General features: G+C 42.7%; 1 protein-coding gene across 2 annotated transcripts in view; it reads left to right on the top strand.

The window, feature by feature from the left end:
• Window positions 1-10,555: 10,555 nt before the first annotated feature.
• RNF216 (ring finger protein 216) overlaps window positions 10,556-20,924 on the top strand; it is a 153,490-nt gene continuing 143,121 nt past the window's right edge. For both annotated transcript variants that reach the window (XM_046666744.1, XM_046666743.1), the window contains exon 1: window positions 10,556-10,699. The gene's annotated coding sequence lies outside the window, so the exon portion shown is untranslated. The remainder of the gene's footprint in view (window positions 10,700-20,924) is intronic.

Genomic DNA, 20,924 nt, shown 5'->3' with positions numbered 1-20,924 from the left:
GTGGAGGAGATAGAGATCAGAACTCAGGGAGACTCAGGCAGCTTGAAGGTGTCGGGCATGATTTTGGAAAGGGTAGAATTGTGGAGTTCATATTATCTGTGGAAGTAAAAGCACAAAAGATGGGCAGGGGAGATGAAAGCATATTCTTCATAAGGGTCTCAGATTACGCATAAAGCAGGAGAACACTATGGGAAGATGGGTTGTCCTAAAGTAAGGATGCATGTTGTAAACCTTAGCGGGATCATTAAAATGTTAATACAAAGAGGAATAGCTAATAGGCCAACAGTAGAGACAAAATGGAAATCTCAAAATTACTCAACTAAATCCAAAAGAAGGCAGAAAAAGAGGAAAAGAGAACAAGAATATGAGGGTCCAGTAGAAAACAAATACGAGGCAGCAGATTTAGATCCAACCATATCAATAATTACATTAAGTTAAAACGGCCTGAACACTTTGACCAAATGACAGAGATTGTGAGATTGCATAAAAATGCAAGACCAACTATATGCTATCAATAAACCTACAACGATAGCTGGAGATTTCAAGACTCCTCTCTGACTAATTGCAAGAACAAGGAGACAGAAAGTCAGTAAAAATGTAGATTCTAACACTGACCTAGTTGACATGAATAGAACACTCCACTAAGAACAGCAGAATACACATTCTTTCCAAAGGTACACGGGAAATTCACTGAAATAGACCGTGTCCTTGGCCACGTAACAAGTCCTGATAAATGTTTTCAAGTTGGCAGCATGCAGAGTGTGTTCTCTAGCCACAAAGAAAGTAAATTAGAAATCAGTTACAGAAAGATATCTAGGAAACTCCCCAAGTTATAAAAAACTTAAAGCACAGTTCTAAATAATCCATAAGTCAACAGAGACATCCCAAGGGAAATAAGAGAATGTTTAAATTGAACGGAAATTTAAAACATATATCAAAACTAAAACTTCTGGGGACCAGCCTGATGGTGCAGAGGTTAAGTTTGCACGTTCCACTTTGGCGCCTCAGGGTTTGCCAGTTCAGATCCTGGGCATGGACCTACACATCGCTTGTCAAGCCATGCTGTGGCAGGTGTCCCACATATAAAGTAGAGGAAGATGGGCATAGATGTTAGCTCAGGGCCAGTCTTCCTCAGCAAAAAGAAGAGGATTGGTGGTAGATGTTAGCTCGGGGCCAGTCTTCCTCAGCAGAAAGAAGAGGATTGGCGGTAGATGTTAGTTCAGGGCTAATCTTCCTCAAAAAAAAAAAAAAAAAGGCCAAAAGATTGAATAGACATTTCTCCAAAGAAAATATACAAATGGACAATAAGCATACGAAAAGATGCTGAATATCATTAATCATTAGGGAAATGTAAATCAAACTACAATGAGATACCACCTCACACCCATTACTATCAAAAAAACAGAAAAGTGTTGACAAGGATGCCGAGAAATTGAAATCCTTGTGCACAGTTGGAGGGAGCATCAAATGGTGGAAAACAGTAGGACGGTTCTTCAAAAATTAAAAATAGAATTACCATATGATTCACCACTCTGCTTCTGGGTGTATACACAAAAGAATGGAAAGCGGGGCCTTCAAGAGAGATTTGTACACTCATGTTCATAGCAGCATTATTCACAACAGCTAAACCATGGAAGTAACCCAAGTGCCCATCGACAGATGAAGTGATAAGCACGATGGGGTAATACACACAATGGAATAACATTCAGCCTTAAAAAGGAAGGCGATTCTGACATATGCTATAACATGCATGAACACTGAGGACAAATATTCCAAGTGAAATAAGCCAGTCACAAAAAGACAAATACTATATGGTTCCACTTACATGACATATTTAGAGTAGTCAAAATCATAGAGACAGAAGGTAGAACAGTGGTTGCCACGGGCTGGGAGAGGGGGAGTGGGGCGTTATTAACAGGTATAGTCTCGGTTTTACAAAACGAAAAGAATTATGGAGATGGATGGTGATGGTGGTAGCGCAGCATTACGAATGTATTTAATATCACTGAAGTGTACACTTAAAAATGAGTCTGATGGTAAATTTTGGGTTTTTTACCACAAAAAATGAACATACGTTGAGCAAAAGAAACCAGACACAAGAGTACATGCTTTATGATCTCATTTATCTGAAATTACAGGGAAAAGAATTCTAATCTAAAGTGACAGAAAGCAGATAAGTGGTTGCCTAGCACCAGGGATGGGGGTGGTGGATGGACTAGGAAGGAGCATAAGGGAACATTTTGGGGTGATGGAAATGATCTCTGTCTTGTTTGTGGTGGTGGTTACGTGGGCATATAAATCTGCCAAAACTCATAGAAACGTACACTTAAACTGGGTTCCTTGTAATGTATATAAATTATACCACAATAACATTGATTTGGAAAAAAAAAAAAGCAGTGGGCCAGAATGGCAGGAAATTACTACTTCTGAAAGCAGACAGAGTTCAGGAATAATTTCCTCCAAGGCCAGACTAAAACAGCTTCATCTAGATAAAGCTGATGGCAATACTCACAGCTATTGGGAACAAAGTGACAATGCACCAATTGTGTATCATGGCAGTCCTCTACTTTTATAAGTGATTTTACAGGTCACAGGCACATTAAACTAATTGCAACCAGACAATGAAATAAAGGAAGCAATGCTGTGATGACTCACTGAAGGTATGAATTATACCACAGCTTTCTGGAAGGCTTGGAGCGCTCATGTATGTTTCACACCGTCCGCCATCACTGCGTGGAAGTGTAGTCAGTATGGATGATGCCAATTTCCACACTTCTCCCCAGGAAAATAGCAAAATCACTTGTTGACAATAATTTTGTCTGCAAGTAGATATCTTTTGCGCTTTCTGATTCTTGGTGTCGGTTAACGTTGAAAGCAAAAGAAGTGACTCCTCTTATCGACATAGAACTCATTTTTCCCTTCAACTGAAAACACGGACCAGCTATCCCTTTACTTCTAACTGATCACAAACTATTCCATTCTTCTCTTAAGGAAGCTTATTTTCAGTTATACGTTTCCCACCTTGATTTGATTTAACTTTTACTTGTAGTTCGTTGGTTTCTTTACTCTAATTATGTATTTTTAAAAATTCAATAACATTGCTTTATTTCATTGCATCTATTTTCACGGTTCCTTTCTGCTTATGGAAAGTGAGAGTTGTCTTCTATTATAGTAGTGAACTAAAGTTTCCTTTTTAAATAAATATCTTTTAAGAAAAAAATGAATCAGTCGAAAGAAAAATACTAAGAGTGGGTAATAAGTGGATTAGGCAAAAATTGTGGTGGTACTGCCCAAATGTCTGAGGTATGGGAAAGGCTGTCTCCTTTTCAGCTCTACTGTGTTGTGGTTCTATGAGAGGGTGGGTGTGGGCTCGCCTGTGGCATCTTGATAAGATGGGGCAACGTCAGTCTGACTTGCTGTGGGACTTGGACATGTCCCTTGTCAACTCTGGACCACCTACTCCCTACAACCCTTTCTGGCCCTCACATCTGATGACTCCATACCTCTGTCCCTTCCTGTTGGCCCTGTCATACTCCCTTCACCTGGTTTGTGTGAATTTCAGTGCACAAACTCCTTTGTGTAGAACATACCACTTTTCTAATTATCTAGGACTCAATTTAGTTGGTTTTTTTTTTTTTTTTGAGGTCCCAATACAGTGAGAAGTCAGAATCTAAGTCCCAGATAATTCACTGTTCCCCACACCTTGCTTCCCTGCTTAGGGTATATCTAAGGGTTTGGGCAGCACCAAGATGGTGATGGAGAGTATCTGGTACTCATGTCACCTGCCCGCAAAGGCACCTATTATCCATCCATTTTCCAATGGAGTGCATCCAAAGCACTCTTAGCCAGGAATCAACCATGCAGGTCACCTCTGGCTCCTGCACCCTGGTTCCTTCATGTCAAGTGACTCTTGGTAGCCACTTGCATGACACCACCAGGGCCTGCCTGCCTGGACGCAGCACCATATATCCATTCCCTCTCTGGCCTACTCCCAGAAACTGCCTTTGGCCCTACCATCATCACCACTCTCAACATTTTCCCTCCATTTCTTCCTTTCCCCAGCCCAGAGGGTTCCTTTGACTAATCTCCATGATTAGTAAAAATGACAGTAGAAAATCACTTGGTATTTTCTCCTCAAATGTACACCTTCTGTGTTGAAGTCTCACTAAGAGACACTTAGCATCATCTCTCCAGTGGGGTTAAGCTTTTAGAAGACAAAGGCAACAAGTCAGGCCACAAACCTTCCCAAAGATAGGAAGAAAAAAGGAGAAATATTTGAAGAAAATCTAAGACAGGAAGTTAATATTGCAAAACATTATCTTGCCACACTTGTAGCCTTAGCTAGAACCAGTTGCCATGGGAATAAAGGCCTGAGGCTTCAAAGATATGCAGAACCATTCCAGGAAACCAGGAAGGAGAGAAAAGGCTCCCTATTGCCCTCACTAGAAGATAATGCAGAGATGGCGAAAAGAGCCTTTATGGTTCTTCCAATGTTTAAGACACCACCACTATCTAGACAAATAACTTCTCAATTCATACATGATCCCATTTTATCCTTGCAAGAACACTGGGCAAGAGATAATGTGAAAATACATATGTTAGAGAAATTACAACAGATACCACAGAAATGCAAAGGATTATAAGAGAATACCATGAAAAGCTACACGCCAACAACTTGGATAATAAAGAAATGGATAAATTCTTAGACTCATACAACCTCCCAAAACTGAATCAAGAAGAAATAGAGAATCTGAATAGACCAATCACAAGTAAAGAGATTGAAACAGTAATCAAAAACCTCCCCAAAAATAAAAGTCCAGGACTAAATGGCTTCCCTGGAGAATTCTACCAAACAAAGAAGATTTAATACCTATCCTTCTCAAACTACTCTGAAAAATTGAAGAGGACAGCATGCTTCCTAACCCATTCTATGAGGCTAACATTACCCTGATACCAAAACCAGACAAGGACAACACAAAAAAGGAAAATTACAGGCCAATATCGCTGATGAGCATAGACACAAAAATCCTCAACAAAATTTTGGCAAATTGAGTACAAGACATTAAAAGGATCATTCACCACAATCAAGTGAGATTTATTCCAGAGATGCAAGGATGGTTCAACATCCACAAATCAATTAATGTGATACCCCACATTAACAAAATGAAGAATAAAAATCACATGATCGTCTCAATAGATGCAGAGAAAGCATCTGAGAAGATCCAACACCCATTTATGATGAAAACTCTCAATAAAATGGGCTTAGAAGGAAAGTACCTCAGCATAAAAAAGGGCATATACGACAAACCCACAGCCAACATCATACTCAATGGCAAAAAACTGAAAGCTATTCCTCTGAGAACAGGAACAAGACTATGATGCTCACTCTCACCACTCTTATTCAAGATAGTACTGGAAGTTTTAGCCAGAGCAATTAGGCAAGAAAAAGAAATAAAAAGGATCCAAATAGGAAAGGAAGAAGTAAAACCTTTGCTTCTATTTGTTGCTTCTTTGTTGCTATTTGTGGATGACATGAACTATACATAGAAAATCCTAGAGAATCCATCAAAAAACGATTAGAAATAATCAATGAATACAGTAAAGTTGCGGGGTACAAAATCAACATACAAAAATCAGTTGCATTTCTATACACTAACAATGAACTAGCAGAAAGGGAACTCAAGAATACAATCTCATTTATAATCACAACAAAAAGAATAAAATATCTAGGAATACATTTAACCAAGGAGGTGAAAGACCTACACACTGAAAACTACAAGACGTTATTGAAAGAAATTGAAAAAGACATAAAGAAATGGAAAGATATTCTGTGCTCATGGATCGGAAGAATAAACACAGTTAAAATGTCCGTATTACCTAAAGCAATCTACAGATTCAGTGCAATCCCAATCAGAATCCCCATGACATTCTTCATGGAAATAGATCAAAGACTCCTAAAATTTATATAGAATAACAAAAGACCCTGAATAGCCAAAGCAATCCTGAGAAAAAAGAACAAAGCTGGAGGTATCACATTCCCTGAATTCAAAATATAAGACAAAGCTATAGTAGTCAAAACAGCATTGCACTGGCAGCAAAATAGATACAGAGATCAATGGAACAGAACTGAAAGCCCAGAAATAAACCCACACATCTATGGACAGCTAATCTTCAACACAGGAACTGAGAACATACAATGGAGAAAGGAAAGTCTCTTCAATAAATCGTGTTGGGAAAACTGGACAGCCACATGCAAAGGAATGAAAGTAGACTATTATCTTATACCATACACAAAAATTAACTCAGAATGGATTAAAGACTTGAATGTAAGACCTGAAACCATAAAACTCTTCAAAGAAAATACAGGCAGTACACTCTTTGACATCAGTCTTAGCAGTATCTTTTTTTTTTTTTTTGGCTGGGTAAGATTCTCCCTGAGCTAATGTCTGTTGCCAATCTTCCTCTTTTTTTTCCTCCCCAAAGCCTCAGTACATAGTTGTATATTCCAGTTGTAAGTCCTTCTAGTTCTGTGCCAGCTGCCACCACAGCATGGCTACTGACACATGAGTGGTGTGGCTTGGTGCCTGGGAACGGAACCCAGGCCGCCAAAGCAGAATACACCAAACTTTAACTACTAGGCCATCAGAGCTGGCTCTTCGCAGTATCTTTTTGAATACCATGTCTACTCAGACAAGGGAAACAAAAGAAAAAAATAAACAAATGGGACTGCAGCAGACTAAAAACTTCTGCACAGGAAAGGAAACCATCAACAAACGAAAAGACAACCCACCAAATGGGAGAAAATATTTGCAAATCATTTATCTGACAAGGAGTTAATTTCCACACTACATAAAGAACACATACAACTCAACAACAACAAAAAATGAACAACCTGATAAAAAAAAAAAAGTCAGAGGATCTAAACAGATATTTTTCCAAAGAACATCTACAGATGGCCAACAGGCACATGAAAAGATGCTCAACATCACTAATTATTAGGGAAATGCAAATCAAAACTACAATGAGATATCGCCTTATACCTGTTAGAATGGCTATAATGACCACGACAAAAAATAACAAACGTTGGAGAGATTGTGGAGAAAAGGGAACCCTCATACACTGCTGGTGGGAGTGAAAACTGGTGCAGTCACTATGGAAAACAGTACGGAGGTTTCTCAAAAACTTAAAGATAGAAATATGATATGATCCAGCTAGTCCACTACTGGGTATTTATCCAAAGAGCACAAAATCAGTAATTCAAAAAGATATATGCTCGTTGCAGCATTACCCACAAAAGCCAAGAAGTGGAAGTAACCCAAGTGCCCATCAACAGATGAATGGATAAAGAAAATGTGGTATATATACATACAGTGGAATACTATTTAGCCATAAAAAAGACGAAATTGTGCCATTTGCGACAACATGGATGGAGCTGGAGGGTATTATGCTAAACAAAATAAGTCAGACAGAGAAAGACAAATACCTCATATATGGAAGATAAACAAACAGATAGATAAGAAGAATAGATTAATGGTTACCAGAGGAGAAGGGGGATGGCAAGAGGGATAAAGGGGCACGTATGTATGGTGACAGATAAAAACCAGACCGTTGGTGGTGAACACAGTGCAGTCTACACAGAAACTGAAATATAATGACGTACACATGAAATTTGCACAATGTTGTAAGCCAACATGACCTCAATAAAATAATTTTTAAAAAAAGAAAATCCTCATTTTACAGATGAGGACATCTCAATTCAGCAAGGTAACTTGATTCTGGGAAGAGTACGTTTCCGTCGGCCTTCACACCAACCACAGCAGGGTTCAAGGGTCCAGGAAGATCCTTGTACTCCTGCTAAGACCACCAAGCCCCCCTTCTCAACATTCCCTGCCTCGACATTACAAATGGATCATGGGAACGGTCCCAAGAAGGGGACTATAACTGAAAGTGACTATCCGAACCCGCCCAAAAGGAGTGGCATGGAGGATAATCCCATCAGGCCCAACGCCCCTGTTTTACCCACCAGGTTATCCCAAGACCTCATCTTCCTAAGTCTCAGTATTAAGCTCTCACTCCTGTCTGCCCTGTAAACTCTCCCTTCCACTGTGCCCTCTGGAACTCACGGTCTGCTACCAGTAAAATCCCCATATCCGTACCTTCTTCTCTAAGCAGCTTTCACCTTCTCTGTCACTGAAACATGGCCATTCCCTCAGGACACTGCTTCCGTGTAGCCCTCTCAAGCAGCGGTCACGTCCCTCCAGGGTAAACCTCCATAAGCCACGATCCTCTGACCTGGAGGAGGGGTACTCATCGCTGCATCCAGACTCTGGTTCCTCCTACTCCCCTTAAAACAAAGCAAAGCAAAAACGACAACGATGACAGTTAACCGACTCTTCGGAAGCACATGCCATCAGACCGACTGGACCACCTTCTTGCCTGTGCAGCTGTCTGCTGGCCTGCTGGTCATTCCTGCTCATTCACTGACATCTGAGGAACTGTCTTATTCCTTGCCCCCTCTCCTCATTTCTGTCATCTTTCTTGACGATTTAACATCCTGTCAAATAATCTATCCATACCCGGGTCTCTTAGTTTCTTGATCCCTCTCCTTCAACGATCGAGACCTCCTCTCTACCCCAGTCAGCCACTCTCACAGTCACAGCCAAGGCTTCGTCATCACCAGCAACTGCACCATCTCCAAGACCTCAAGTTCAAGCACGCCCCTCTTTGACCCCCTCCTATCTCTCCAGTTCTTCTATTTCCTCTGTATTTAAGCAGGTGGCTGGAGAAAGACCCACATCCTTTCTGCCTGGCCTCACTTTACATTTATGATCACAGAACTCCAGGGCCAGCAAGCCTACTGCATCCTGCTGGTCATTTCGCTCTCTACTCTTTCCTCCACAAACCTCCAAGACACTGTCTCTGACCTCACTCTCCTTCTTGTTTCATTGAGACTCAGATCCATTGTACTCAGTCTCTGAGCAGCATTTGGTACCACTGCTCCTGGGAACACTTTCTTTCCCGGGCCTCTGGGATACCACGCTCTTCTAATTTTCCTCCTCCTTCACTGGCCTTTCCTTCTCAGCATCTTTCTCTGGACTCTAAATGTTGAAGTGACCTCCGTATTCAGCTGTCCTCTCTCCTCTATCTACACTCATTTGCTAAGTATAAGTATAGCCAGTCCCATGGCTTTATATATTATCTATATCTTAATGACTCCCAGTATAAATCATTAGCTTCCAAGTCCTCCCGTCTTTCTTAAGCTGCAGACTCATATATCTAATTGCCTGTTGACATCTCTACCTGAAAGACCACTTGGCAATTTAACATGTCTAAAATGCGTTCACGTCTCCCAACCTGGACCAAAATCTGTTCCTTCTGATTTCCCCCCATATTTGTGAACGGAACCGCCATTTACTCAGTTGCGCAAGCCAAAAACCTCATAGCTATCCTTGACTGCTTTCTTTCTCTCTCACCCCACCCCCAACCCATCAGCAGATTTCTCTATTCTACCTTAAAAAAAAAAAAAAATCCCTCATCTGACCATTTCTCACCACCTCCTCCCTGACTGCACTAGTCCAGGTCACCCTCACTTATCATTTAGACTCCTGCAATAGCTTCCTAACTCACTTTCCAGACTCACCTCTCATCTCTCCATAGTCTGTTCTCCAAAGAGCCACCCCAGTGATCTTTGGAAACCACGGGCAGATCAACTCACGCCCCTGCTCCCAATTCTCTAATAGCTTCCCACCACACTTAGAAGAAAATCCAAATCCCTTATTAAGACCTTCTATTATTTGACCCCCCGCCACCTCGCCAAACCCATTCCCTACCACTGTAGCCGTAGGACATCCCTGCTGTTTTTCCAACACACCACGGATATTCCCAGCTTGGGGCCTTTGCCCTTTCTATACCCTCAGCTTGAAGGGTTCTTCCTCCGAGTGGTCACCAGGGCTCACTCCCTTACCTCATTCGTCTTCTGCTCAAATGTCCCCTCCTCAGAAGCTGCTTTCCCTGATGACGCTATTATCCCCATCACTCTCCATCCCTTTCTCTGCTTTATTTTTCCTTTTTTTCTCAACACCTCCCGCCTGAGGCAGTATTTTAGTTAGTTCGCTAGTTATTGACTTGCTCCCTAAAATAGAAGCTTCATGAGCCCCGGGACCCTTTATACCGTTGCATCCCCATTCCCAGAACAGTGCGTGGCACACAGGAAGCCCTCCAAAAATATGTGTTGCATGAATGACTTGCCAAAGACAACGGATGCAAATAGGTGCCTATCCAGATTTCCACGGCCACCTGCCCCCACGCCCTTTTCGACTCCAGGGAGACATGGTGACACCTCAAGGGGTTCAGGGGGCCTCCGCTGCTTTCGTCCTCCCGCCTAGTGGGGGAGTCAAGACTCAGTGGGCGGTGAGCGGGGTGGGGGGTGGGGTGGAAGAGCCGACGGGCGCCCCTCTCTATGGTCGGAGTCCCCAGGCTCCTCCTCCCAGCACCCGGCGTGCCTCTATGGTTCTTCCTGTCATTAGTCGGGAGGGGGCGCTGTGCGCAGGCGCGAGGTGACGCCGCGGCTGGGCCGGAAGGAGCGCGGCGGCGGCCTCGGCGGCGGCGACGGCGCTATCGGCGGCTGCCTGTGGTGACTGGAAGCCGCGGCGACAGCGGCCGCCGAGCCCGCCTCGTGAGGGGACGAGCCGAGTGGCGAGTAAGTGTCGGCCGCGGGGCGCGCCCGGCTCCTCGGCGGGCTCTGTGAGGCGAGTGGCGTCTCCGCCTCCATGAGCCCGGGTGGGGGTGGGGGCGTCGCCGTGAGGGGCCGCGGGGCCGGGGGCGCGGGGCTGGCCCGGCGGCGGCGGCGGCCGCACGCGAGCGGGCCCGGGGCCGGGGTCGAGGCGGGAGCCACAAAGGCGCGGGCGGCCGGCGGACCCTCCCGCCGCTCCCGCCACTTCGGGAAGTTTCGCGGGCCGGTCGGTCGGCCTGCTGCGCGGCTGCGGCGGCGGACACGCCGAGAGTCCGCGAGTCCTCGGCGGCCGCGCGCGTGGGGGCGGCGTCCGGGGAGCCGAGCGCGGCCCGGAGCCGCGGGGGGCGAGGCGCTGCGACTTGCAACTCGCACGGGCGGGGCGGGGCGGGCTCCCCCTTCCCCCGACTCAGCCCCGGACGAGTGTCCTCCCGGGCAGGGCGCGACTCCCCTCCCCGCCCCCCGGCGCTCTGCGAGCGTGCGGACCCCCTGTGCGCGCGGGGAACGTGAGCCCGACACGTGCGCCCGGAGCCCGGGCGGCGGGCGAGAGCTACGCTCCCGCGGGGCGGGCGGCCGGAGCGCTGCGGAGCAATTGTCAGACTTGGGGCCGCTTCCGTCCGGGGTCCTCCCCCCATTCCCTGCCGAGTGCCCGCCGGGTCCCGACGTTTCTAGGGGGGGTCCCATGTAACCCAGGCGGGGGGCCCTCGGAGTGCGTAACTGGAACGCGCGGGGATAAGCGCCTTGGGATGGCGCGATCTCGACGTTTGGCTACGGCAAAGAGATGACTTAGTCGGCTGGGGGAGGACAGGGGACCCCTTGGGACGGACCCCAACCTGAGAGCGCTATGGAATGGCTTTGCTGGGTTTTGTTTATTTGTCCAAGTGCTTTATTGTGGCTGGGAGTAGGGAGTGGCCGAACTTGAACAAGTAGCTGGAGGGCCTGGGGCCAGACTTTGGACCTCTCTGTAGATCGAAATGGAGGCTTTAGATTTTTTGTCCTGGAGGCTGGCAACGGCGGAGAGGGAAGCCTTGCAGCCGCTACGGAGAAATCTAACGCTGAAAGTTTATGAAATCGGTTAAACGAGAGAGCCTCCGTTTGCCAACTAGCATAGCTCCTCCTTGATGGGGGTTTACTATGTTCTAGGCTGTGTTAAGGTCTCAAGGAATGACAGACGACATAAGTAATTCTCACGCCTGACAATGTTGTTGTTTTATCTTCGTTGTTAATAATAATAGGACAAAACCTATGCTGTGTGCCAGATGCTGTCCTAAGATCTACCATATATTAAGACTTTTAATCTTCAGTGACGTAGATTCTGTTAACATCCTTATTTTAAAAAGGAAGCAAACACGTGCTGAAGAGCGGCTTAGCGCGTCACCGAGCTTGTAAGGGTCGGAGCCGGCACTTGAACCGAGTCTGGTGGCAGAGTTCCCGCCCCTGATTATCCTGCTCTACGTACTGGGAGGGACATTTGATATTTATTCTCAGTTCATCCGGAGCATCTGCTTGGTGTCAGGCAGTGTGCTGTGTCCTGGGGCTCTGGGAAGAAATGAGGTGCAGGATCCGACGGTCTTGGACCTTGTTTTAGCAGAGGAGATAAACGTGAAACGTGGTTTCCTAAGCAATTCTGTGATTATTATTGTGCTCAGTACTTGGAAGAAGTGAGAGACGTGTGAGTGAACGCTGGGGATAGTCAGGAAAGGTTTTTCTCTGAGGAAGTGACTTTGAAGCTGAAGAACTGAAGGATGGGTAGAGTTAGTTGGGTCAGAGAGAGGCAGTGAAGAAGAGTAATCCAGCCTGGAGTGGAAGAAAGGAGCGTGGCATGTTCAGGGAACTGAGCCATTGTCACAGGAGAATGAGGAATGGGGGGAGGAGGTATGAAGCGATGCTAGCTGTGTCAGCAAGGGTCATATGAGGCAGTTTTTCAGGCCATGGTAAGGATTTCTTTTTCTTGAGGAAGATTGGCCCTGAGCCAACATCTGCCGCCAATCCTGCTCTTTTTGCTGAGGAAGACTGGCCCTGAGCTAACATCCCTGCCCATCTTCCTGTACTTTATATGTGGGACGCCTGCCACAGCATGGCTTGTTGAGAGGTGCCAGGTCCGCACCCAGGATCCAAACCTACAAACCCCAGGCCTCGGTAGCAGGACGTTTGGACTTAACTGCTACACCACCTGCCGGCCCCCATGATGAGGGTTTTGGTTCAACCGTGATGAGATTTGTGGTTTAAAAAGACTCTCGACGCGGGGCCGGCCCCGTGGCAGTGGCCAAGTGGTTGAGTTCGTGTGCTCTGCTTTGGCGGCTCAGGGTTTCGCCGGTTCTGATCCTGGGTGCGGACATGGCACCACTCGTCAGGCCATGCTGAGGGGGTGTCCCACATGCCACAACTAGAAGGACCCACAACTAAAAATACACAACTATGTGCCGGGGGGCTTTGGGGAGAAAAAGGAAAAAATAAAATCTGAAAAAAAACCCAAAAAACCTCTCGATGCTGTATGAAAATACATCAGTGGGTAGAGCGTGCAGGCAGTATTAGGATAGAAGGAGCAGGGTGTCAGAGTTCACAAAGGTGTCAGAGTTCACTGTAAAAAGATCATTGAAAACACTGATTTTTCCCCCTTGTGGAGGAGAGTGTGCTTACTTATCTGTCCCAGTTTCTGAACCAATTTTCAGTTGTCACTTGAGGAAAATCTTAATGATATAAGTTCAACTTTTTAGCCCACCCACTGAAGATTTTGAATTTAATTTTTGGTTTAAAATCTTTCCTGTTGTAAAAAGACACTGATAACGGGATTTTTAGAGCTCTTTTAAACTCAGCTTGATCTCCAGACTAATTGTTCACATCATTATTATCTGTAATTGGGAATGTTGTTTTGCCTTGGTTATTTCATTTTGTCTACATATTCAAAGTGACGCTCATTGCATTTTCTTATTCTGAACTCATCATTGCCTTATTCATTCTTAGTAGTATCACCGTCCTCCAGTAGCCTGATCTCAGCATCTAGGGCAGCGTTGACTCCTTTCTTCCTCTTGCCCTCATGGCCAGTTGCATACAAAAATTCCATTGAATCTAACTCTGCAGTCAGTACCTTGTCCCCTTTTCCTCCCCCTGCCTACTGTTAGCTCTGGTTCAGGCGTCACTGGCTCAAGTTTCCTAGATCTCCTGCCACCAGATGTCCTCTGCAGTCTGTCTTACACGTTGCAGCTAGTTTGACTCTCATTGCATTGCTTCCCATTGGTGAGGAAATAAAAATTTGAGCTCTGCTTCAGTTATGTTGACGCGTGGCAGAGCACCCGCAAACTTAGTGACTTAGCACAGCAGTTTGCTTTGTTGACAGTTTTGTGAGTCAGGAGATTAGGAAGGGCTCACCTAGGCCGTTTTTTCCTGGTCCACAGGGCTGTCAGCTGAGGTGGCCGAGGCCCCAGCCACCAAAATCAATTTCCAAAATGGCTTCTTCACTCACATGCCTTGTCGGAGATTGCTGGAAGCTTGGGCTCAGCTGCCCCTTCCCTCTCCACGTAGCGTGAGAGCTTTCTCTCCAGCAGGGTCGTCACACTTCCTCCAGGCTGACTCTGGGCTCCCGGAGCCCTCGCTGGAAGCTGCTGTTCTCTGAAGGGCTATTCTAAGCCTGGAACTGGGACAGCGTTCAGTTTAGCTGAAATACTGCTGTCTCCACTGAGCCTTCCCTGACCACCTGCCCTCCTCCGACGGGAGTAGGCTCTTTATTGAATTAATGACTTCATACTTTGTAGGGTACTTATTTGTGTCCATATTTTCTCTCAGGACTCTTAAGTTCTTTGAGGCAAAATCCATGTTGGATTTTCTTTGTTTGTATCCCCCGTGGTGCATAACACAAATACTTTACGCCACGTAGCAAACCCACAGTAGTATTCTTTTAACAGCTGAATTCTTTTAACGTATTTTAATTTTAAAAGGTAATGTAAATCATACCAATTTAGCATTAAAAAAATCAGAAAATATATAGAACTAAAAAAATAAAACTACCTTAAACTTACTACTTAGAAATAACCATTATTAATTCTTTATTGGGTTGATTTAAGATGATTAAATACTAGTATGAACTTACAAAGAATGGGTATCCAAATAATGGTTAAGATGAGAAGCTAGTATTTGAGTGAACAGCAATAATCATTTATAGACACTTAAAAAAATATGCTAGGAAGAGGTGTTGTGGGGGCTAGTATGACATGGGTTTGTCACCTTCTCCCAGCCTATGCCTCACTCTGCTTTGCCTCCCTTTCTCTGGAATGTTCAAAGAGATTAACTCATTGAATTGGAAACATCTTTCATTACCCCAAAATTGATGTTGCAGAAGTGACAGGCATATTTATGGAGATTACTCTAGAAAATGTTATCTGACTCTGGTTCTGTGTGGCTAGGCTGAACAGCCCGGTCTCTGACAGAGGAAGATGTTTTTGGAGCCACTCATTCATTCAGCAGCTGTGCAAGACACTGGAAATACGGCTGCGAATAAGACATAGTCAAGGGCACATGGCGAAAACAATTAAAATGTGAACTCTTTGTTGTCATGTGTTGATTCATCCATGCAAGGAAGAGAAAGGGATAAAAAAAATCATTAGGACAGTTGTAGGAGGTAGAAGAGAGCATAGAAGAGCTGTCATCTGATTTTCTTAAATTTTTACAATATAGTGGTGGTACATAAGATTCTCCACAGGGTCAATGAAGTGCTGAAATATATGCTAAATTTGGGTTCTAATTTGGAAGGATTAAATCCTGTGTTTGACTGTATAGTCATAAATGTACATATGATAATTTTTGTTATAAAAAGAAGAGGCAAGAATGAAATAGTCTTTCTTGGGTGACATTTCCTATTTCTGGACGGTACTTTTATTTAACTTTTCTTCAGCCATCTGAGAAGAAGTGAAAAGAGTTATATAGAGCATCTTGCTACTTCCGGAGGGAGAATGAAGTTTCTTATAGAAGCGAATAGAAGTTATACTGCAAATAGTTATCATACTAGTAAAGAGTAACTTGGAAGAGGAAAGTAAAGGTCCCCTCCGCTGAGTTTATTATTAATAAATACTGTGATCTGTTGTGTTCTTGTGATAACAAAGCTCTTGTGTTAATGGCGTTTACCATATACAAAGTGGCTTCTCATATTTTATTTAATCTTCAACATAGCCTTAGAAGGTAAGAATAGCTATTTCCATTTCACAGGTAATAATAATAGTCATACTTGTTGTGTGCCAGGCACTATGCTAAACGCTTTGTATATATTTAACTCAATTTTAAAGTGACCGTTTCTCATTTTACAGATGAAGACACTAGGCCCCAGAGAATAAGCAGTTTATACAGAGTCACTGATGCGCTGACTGGTGAAACCAGCGTCTGTGCTTAAGGGTTTTGATCTGGAGTCCAAGTGAGAGGACTGAGTGTCAGAGTTGAATGACCTTTACGGAGAAGCTAGGCAGGAGTAGAAATTCCATCACCAGGCTTCTTTTCTCGCTGCAGTTGGGGCCACTGTGTGTGCCACTCATGAGGACTCTTGCTTTAAAGCACCACTAGTAATCTGCTTAACTACAAGCTTGACATTTTAAATTGGATGTAAAATGAACCACATTTCCCTTTGATTTCCAGTGTAAAATGGAAGGGATCTTGTTGTGGTAAAAGGAGAAATAAGAGACTTGGCTCTTGGAATTCTGTTCAGAATACTTTTTAAAAATTATATTTGAAAGAAAAAGGGCTTGATTAGATGCAGTTCAACTTTGACAGCAGAGCTCTTTCCTTTATACCATGCAATTTATAAATAACATTATTATTGTTATTTTAAGTGCGAGACCCAAACTTAGACTTTAATTTGTAAGTTTTAAAAATTGAGATACCTTTGTCCAGTTATAGATAGCAGAAGGTTCTGTTGTAAATCTTAAACATAGTCTTGGAATACAACTTTGTATCCTCATAAGTTGGAAAAATGCTGTTATTATTTGACTATTAACGCTTTGGGGACATCATTTAATGAGAAGCCCGGGTCTGGGGCCTACCTCCTCTGAAGCAGATAATTTCTTTCAGGAAGGCAAAGCCAATTGAGATTTGTCCGAGAGAGGAAGACCAATGTTGAATGGGTAGGTTACAGGTAGGATCTTGGAACTAAAGAGGCCCCAGAGTGATTGTAATTGTCCCTCTTTGGTTGTTATTTATTGATTTTCATTCTTCTAATTTTCATCAAAGTAAAGAAAGAAAATGTTTAAAAAATCAGGCTACAGAAGGACTGAAGTAAAAGCAATTATCTTCTCTTCCTGACCCCCAGCTACTGTTTCACAGAGGCAACCACCTTTTTTTTTTAATAATGGCTTTTTTCCATTATTTTCATTCTGAAATACAGCACACACGAAGAAGTTTCACCCCAAGCAACTAAGTTTAGGCCTATGCCTAAATTTTTTCTAAGCGGAGTCATTCAATATATATTCTTTTATGTCTGGATTCCTTCACTCAGTTGTTAGGTTTTAAGATCCATCCATGTTGTGTGTGATTGTAATGGCTTCATTTTTGTTGCTGTATAGGTTTTCATTGTATGAACATACCACATGTATTTGTCTATTCCATCATTGATGTGAGTCCTCCATTTTTAGCTCCTTAGAAAACTGCTGTGAACATCCTTGTTCATAGACCTGGTGCATATAAGCATGTGCTTCTCTAATGTAGATCTCTAGCAGTGGATTGTTGGGTCTTGTGGGTCTGTATCTTCCCTTAGAGTTGGTAAAGTATCAAGCATTTTTGCACAGTTGCAGTACCAGTTTACTCTCCACCAGTAGTATAGGAAAGTCCCCATTGCTCCAAATTCTCAGTAACACTGGTCATCAATTTTCAGACTTTTAGCGATTGTATGAGTTTGTAATATCTCATGAGAGTTTTTTACCCTTTCAAAATAAAGCAGTATGTAAAACCACATAAAACAAATGTATAGCTTAGTGAATTATTATAAGGTGCTTGTATCCCATACCCAGGCAAGAAGTAGACCATCCCAACCCCTCTGTGTATCCTGTCCTGTTCATAGTTCATTCCTTCCCCCAAGATTAATTGTTAGTCTGACTTTTATAATCATTTTCTTGTTTCTTTATGGTTTTCTCACCCAAGAGTACATCCCTAGATGCTATAGTTTAATCTCACCCATTTAAAAAATTTGATAGATCCTTTAAATCAAAAGTTTCTCTTCCAGTCCTTTGTTTTTCCTTATAATTTATCTGTTGTTGAACATGAACCTTTTGACCTGTAGTTTCCCAGAGCCTAGATAAGTGTTTGTCAGACTTTAAAAAAATTATTCCCCATTGTATAGCCTTTTTAGATTTTTTTTCCCTATGTCTCCCCCGTTAAATACCACGGAATAAGATTTTGCTGAGATTGTATTTTGGAGGGTCACAAACCATTGCAATCTGTAAGATCTTTTCACGCCCCTGTGAAATCGCCCCTGTTGAGAATACGTGGTCTGGATTGCATACTTATGGTACAATTCAGAAATTTCATTTTTCCTCTAGCTTCTATTCTAGAATTTTGGCTGAGTCCAGAGTCTTGACCAAACTCTATTTCACTCTGTTTGGCGTGACTATAGATAGTGTTATTTTCTCAGAAGGCACTGATGTATTGTTGGCTCTATCACGTTAGCAGCCAATGATAATTCAGTGTCTAGATCCGGTAATTCACTGAGAAATGCATAGTGATGATACTGTAATTAAATTTTTTAAATTGATATTAGAATATTTTTATAAAGTAGCCATTTTCTCGTCTACTGTTTGATTATCCAGTCATATAGTGCATATGGAAAAGGCAAGAAAGATGCCTGATTCTTTGCCTTTATTTTATCAATTTTAAAGATAATGTCTTGGTTCAATGTCATCCTCTGAAAATGACCTTTTCTTAAAAAAATTATGGGCTGGCCTGGTGGCGCAGCAGTTAGGTTTGCATGTTCCGCTTTTGCCGGCCCGGGGTTCACAGGTTCGGATCCCGGGTGTGGACATGGCACCGCTTGGCAAGCCATGCTGTGGCAGACGTCCCACATGTAAAGTAGAGGAAAATGGACACTGAGGTTAACTTGGCCAGTCTTCCTCAGCAAAAAGAGGAGCATTGGCAGCAGACGTTAGCTCAGGGCTAATCTTCCTCAAAAAAAAAAGAACACTTATACATCTTCTTAAGAGATTGATGCCATATCAATTATTAGCTTTATTGAAGCTCAAAATGTCCCGTCTTTGGCCACTGGGAGCCTCTTCAGGATTTTTTTTATGAGTTGTTCTGACAGGACCCAGTCTTTGATAAGTAGTCTTTGATAGCTTCCTTGCTGTCTGATGTGACAAGATGTTCCAGGCTCATTTTGTATGGTTCCTGCCCCAGACTTGGAATTAGTAATTTGTCCCAGAAGCCCTGGTTTCTTTTGGTGAGAAATAGTATTTCAAGACCATAATCTAGGCACTGTGGATGTTCATTGCTACAAATAGGTCATTGTTTTCAGGCGTTTTTTTCCTGGACAGAACTAAAATATTTTATGAGTTCATACTAGTATTTATAATGCAAATGTAGGACTATAGGGATTTTACTTAACTTTACTACTTTTATATTATAAATGTAATTCCTTTTTTCCCCCACTAAGAATCTTGATCCTCAAGGACAGAGGGATTGATAGGATTAGAATATTCCATAACTGTTCATTTGTTTTAACCCATTACACACACAAAAATGTCAGAATGTCACAAACAATATTACTGTAAACAATTTTAAGGTTTTCCATATGTTTTCCCTCCCTATAATTTTTGTGATTGTACTATATCATTTAATTTTAGTTCTCATTTAATCTTAGTACTACAAGTAACTATATATTTAATGTTTACCACCAGTCTTTGTGTCAGTGTCTCTCTAGTCATTTCAGTTGCCTGAAGCTTCTTTTTCTGTTGATTCCTTAGGAAGTGCAAGTATAAACAATATTCCATAAGTTCTTGTATGTTGGTAAGTTTGTTTGTGCCCTTTACCTTAAAATTAGTTTTACTGGATATAAAATCTCTGGCTCACTTTTTTTTAAAGTATCTTATTCCATTTTCTAATGGCATAAAGTATCGCTGTCAAAGTCTGTTAATAATCTAATTTTCTTTCTTTTGTAAGTCTAAGCCCAGGTGCTAAAGGATCTTTTCATTAAAGTCCAGTAATTTTGCTAGAATATTTCTTGGTAGTTGTCATTCCAGGTTGTTTTTCTTAGGTGTATACTGTGTTCTTTTGAAATGCAGCATTAACATTTTTATTTTTGGTAAGTTTTTTTTTTCAGTTATAATTTTTAGTATTTTCTTTCCTTTTGATTTATTCAAGAGCTCCTGTTGTCTGTTATGTTGTATCATCTTTGTCTTGAATTTTGTTCCTTTATCTGTTTTTTCTATTTTAAAATTTTCTCCTTTCACCTTTTAGTTCTAAAGCAGAATGTTGTGTTTATTCATGCTTGTGTTCCTTCTAATTTAGTCCTCACTCCTGAAAGATTTTTTTCTTTTATTTCTGTTTCTTTCTTGAGATTTGTCACTCCATTTCTAAGTTTTTCTGGTTCTGATTTATGCTATTTGTATTATTTTCTTAATGTCCTTTAGTTTGTTATATCTTTCTGGCGTGTTTTCATTGTTTATAGGGATGTTTTGCTGCTTGTTTTTCTTGTGACTTCATGTGAAATTTGATATCAGTTCTTTTCTTTGCTTATTTATTTATTTATTTTTTGAGGAAGATTAGCCCTGAGCTAGCATCTGCTGCCAGTCCTCCTCTTTTTTGCTGAGGAAGACTGGCCCTGAGCTCACATCGGTGCCCATCTTCCTCTACTTTACATGTGGGACGCCTGACACAGCATGGCTTGCCAAGCGGTGCCATGTCCGCACCCGGGATCCAAACAGGCGAACCCTGGGCCGCCAAAGCAGAACGTGCAAACTTAACTGCTGTGCCACCGGGCCGGCCCCTTCTTTGCTTATTTTTAATGAAATTAGTTTTCTTGGCTCTTTAGAAGGAGGTATAGTTTAAGATACTTTCCCTAACTTCACAGAGCTCCCTCATACAGTCTTCAAAATATATCAGCTTGCTTTTTGAGGTTTCTTGCCTCTGTTCTCTCTTTATCTGGACCTACCTTCTCTTTCCTTTGTCTCTATTTTCTCTATCTTACTCAATTTAACTCTGTTCCCAGCATTTTCTTCTCATTGTAGGG

Source organism: Equus quagga, chromosome 7, assembly GCF_021613505.1.
Source record: "Equus quagga isolate Etosha38 chromosome 7, UCLA_HA_Equagga_1.0, whole genome shotgun sequence".
In the NCBI taxonomy this organism is placed as follows: Eukaryota; Metazoa; Chordata; class Mammalia; order Perissodactyla; family Equidae; genus Equus; species Equus quagga.
Note: the sequence above shows the minus strand (reverse complement) of the source record. Positions and strands in the feature narration are given on the sequence as shown.